This window comes from Microtus ochrogaster, unplaced genomic scaffold (assembly GCF_000317375.1).
Source record: "Microtus ochrogaster isolate Prairie Vole_2 unplaced genomic scaffold, MicOch1.0 UNK32, whole genome shotgun sequence".
NCBI lineage: Eukaryota > Metazoa > Chordata > Mammalia > Rodentia > Cricetidae > Microtus > Microtus ochrogaster.
The window spans coordinates 2,063,966-2,068,068 of NW_004949130.1; positions in this window are offsets into that span (position 1 = coordinate 2,063,966).

The window sequence follows — 4,103 nt, forward strand, 5'->3', positions numbered from 1 at the left end:
TGAACATAGTTGAGCATATACTTTTGTTGTATGATAGGGCATCTCTTGGGTATAGAGGTTGTGGAAAAGGGGTACACTCATCCATTGCTGGTGGGAATGCAAACTTGTGAAACTACTTTGGAAAGCAGTGTGGCGGTTTCTCAGGAAATTTGGGATCAACCTACCCCTGGACCCAGCAATACCACTCTTGGGAATATGCCTTGACCTTTGGCTGAAAGTTTATCCAAAAGAAGACAACAGAAAGGTACACAGACCAAAGTTCTGGAAAGGAGGCAATAGAGGGCTGTTACTTAGAAAACCTGTGATCGTGTACCTTAGACCACATGAGCACTGGCAGACACATTCTTGCTGATGTCACTAATGAGGCCCACTTTCCACACAACCTCCTGTGGGTATGCAAATGAACTTCACTTTATACCCTTATGGAGAATTATGCCCTGCTCCCTTAAAGAGTCAAGTCCATACAGAGCTCCTGACTTTTACTCCCAGCCATGTTTTACCTTTGCTTTTCCTGACTAAGGAGATAAGGGATCACCCAAGTTCACAGCTCCTGGCACTGGAAGCTAGGCCTCCAATGATGGCACAGCAAGGCTGGGCAGCTCTTTTCTTAGAGCATGCATTCACTGTAAGGAAAGTAAGTCTCTCCTAGAGCCCTCAGCTCCAGGACCCACCCCTCATTTCCCTGGTGCAAGGAGACACGGAATGATTTCTTGCATCTCCATGTTGGCCATTGCAAGTGTCCCAGTGATAAGAATTGAATGAAGACTATATGAACACCACCTCCACCCCCACCTCACCTCTCATCCAGGTCTGCTGAGCAGTGTCGGAAGTAGAAAGGGGAATCTAACTTGGGAGAATCCTGCAGGTTCTTCTAACAAAGCTCCTCATTTAACCTCACGGTCACACCATAGCATCATCTCCCAACAACTCATACTTGTAAGATCTCATGAAGGTCACTGTAACCACAGACCTTTAGCAAAGGAATTATGGACATGAATGGCATCTGCAGGAAGTACTTATAGAGACTATGTATAAGAGCCCGAAATGCACCCAGGAGACCAGTAGACAACAGACACGAGCTTCCTCCAAAGTGACCCAGCTGTTAATGAATAAGACATGCAATCTTGAACAAGTGACTTCTGCATTCCAATAGTAACAGTTTAATGAGGAACTGGGATTGGTGAAGGATCCAAAGTGAAGACTTTGAGAGAGAAAAAATTCCAGAAGAACATTGTACGCTGGACCTGTTCTTCCCCCAGGAAAGAGTCATGCATGGGCAGAGATGGATTCTCAAACCTGCCTTAGCATTGTAGAGCATTCTATGTTTGCAGAAACCTATACCCAATCTAGACGTTCCTGGGGAGGGAATGTGGTGACGAGGCATGAGTGAACTAATGGAAGAAAAAAAAGAACATCACGTAGCTCTTTAGAAAAATAAATATGTCCCTTTTGTGGATTGGAGTACTATGCAGCATGCAAAGTGAGGTGAGCTGAATTATGTTACATGTAAACTAACTCTGAATAGAGAGTTACGGATATGATCCTCTGTATCAGCTTCTCGTCACCCTAGTCTCTGAGAACCTCCAGGGAAAGAAAGCAGAAGGGTGCTGGGGCTGGGAAAGGGTGCTTGTGCCATCAACTCATTATAGCTTGGATTGTGTAGAAGACCTACACAATAAAGAGCCAGCCACTCTCCTTTGGGCTTGTGGCCACTGGTTTGGTGTCCTTGTCCCAGTGGATGGCCACACAGCCTTGCACCACATATGGGCAACAGGGACCGAACTCCGTGGGTTACTAATAACAACAAAAGAAGAGGTCAAAAATAGGTCGGATGATGGAGTGGACAGCATATGGGAGGGGCTGGAGGTTGTGGTGGGTAGATATACTCAAAATACATTCTAGAAGTGTAAGAAATTTTCAAATAAAATGCTTTGAAAATGAAATACACATACTCTTCATAGAAACACACTTCCCAGTGAGGGAGTATAAAATCACTAATGATGATTGTCATTGAGTGGAATTTTTTTTTTTGCCTATTCTATTTCTTTTCTTCCTCTCCTTAAAGTTTCTGGAGTTGCTTCCTATTTTCCTTCAGCCCCATGCCTAGCCTATGAGCTTCTAGAACCTTTCGCCAATGTCGGACAGCAGGTGGTGAGCAGCAGCGGGCACAGGTGGGAGCAGAAGGTGACGAACACATCTCGGAGCAGCAGCTGGGATTCTCTTGGTCTCCCGGCTCCCACTCCCAGAGAGGCGAGGTTGGCTCGGGCCCCGACGGTGACGGTGGTGGGGAGGTGTGCGGAGCCGGGCGAGCTGTGCCAGCTCTCGCTAATCCTCTGCAGTATGGTTCGCTGCTAATTTGTCATGGCACATATTTGCCTTATGTCTAATTAGCATCAAATTGCAAACTGCTATTTGCTAACAATTTGTTACATCAATCTGCTTGAAAAATCTATAGTTTAGAATTGGATTGCAACTTACCCTGTCTATCAAAATCCTGGTTCACACATACACAAAATAACTTCCCCTTCCCGCCAAAACCGTGGCAATGTTTGCAGTGGCACAAAAGGAGATGGGGGTGAGGGGGAGGGAAGGGGTGGTGGTGTTTTGTGTTTTGCCAAAGGGAGAAGAATAACCATGAGGTGCCTCATTTCAAATGGTCTGGCTTCCTTTCCCACGGCTGTGGAAGATGGATGCCTGGGAAGGGGCTTGCACGCAGAGAAGACACTGGGCCAATTCTTCCTCAAAACCTTCCTGAGAAAGTCAAGACACACAAAACCACTGGAGAGCTCTCCCTCAGGTGCCAGAAATGACATCCCAAGGTCAAGTTGTACAAACAGCAAGAGGGACCTGTCAGCCCCAGGCCTTGAAAAAAACTGAAGGATACTGCTTCAATGCTCATGAATCACCCTACTTAACACCAGCAGGCAACCAAGGAACCAGGGACTGACTGATCTTTTCCTCACTTACAGAGGTGAATCTAGGACTGGGGGGGAGGGGGAAAAGGGTGGGGCTTGCTTCAGGTCACATGCACAGCCTGTGTCAGAGCAGGGATTAAAGTCTAGCTAGTCAAGTTGAGTTGAGAAATCTGTGAAGTAAAATTCTGCTAAAGGGAATGAAGAAGCAAAGTGATGGAAACCATGCTGGCGACGGTTTGGGTTGGAGCAGCCCTTGGCTGGCTGACCTCCGCCATTTCCCTGTGGCTGTACACACTCCAGACACACTGGGACATTCAGACTCCTCATCTCTCCTCCTGGCCTCAGAAGCCACCTCTCCTTAGCACTAGGGAAAGACTACGGCAGCCATTCTGATGGGGGTGGGCCATTCCTGTGCCACTCAAGAGAACCCGAAGGTGATACTGGGGCCAGGAGATCCTTCCCTTCCCTGTTTGGGGGGCAGAAAAGAAGAGAAGCTTCCAGTTGAGAGGCTGGGACTGAACTACAGAGCGTGAGTGCAGGGGAGTGACACTCAGCCCAGCACGTGACTGGATAAAATGGCGCAACGGCTAAAACTCACAAGTGGCTGGGGCAGAACAGGCTGCCACAAGGTGTCTCTTGGCTCACTTTAAACCCTAGATGGCATTTTACTTCTAATTTCCTCATTTATCTATCTGTTTATATATCCATCCATCTATCTATCTATCTATCTATCTATCTATCTATCTATCTATCTATCTATCTATCTATGCAGTACTGGGGGTTCAGCCTAGCACCTCAAGCACACAAATGCTCTATCACCAAGCGCCATCCTTAGCCCACTTTTAAATATTTTAATTTCAGACAGAGTTTCACCATGTGGCTTAAGGGTGGCCATGAATTTTCTGCATAGCTCAAGCCATCCTGGAACCTATGATCCTCCTACCTTGGCCTCTGAAATAGTTTAGATTATTTCTGGTTGACATCTTAAGAAATAATAACTTATTGTTTTTATTATAAATGTTTTAAAAACTTTCCCTTTGTGCTGTGGAATAATCCTTCTGCACACTGCCTGATTGGTTTAATAAGCGAGATGACTGGCCAATAGCTGAACAGAATAAAGTTAGGCAGGAGAGCCAAACTGAGAATGATGGGATGAGGAAGGGCGGAGTCAGAGAGATACCAGCTGGG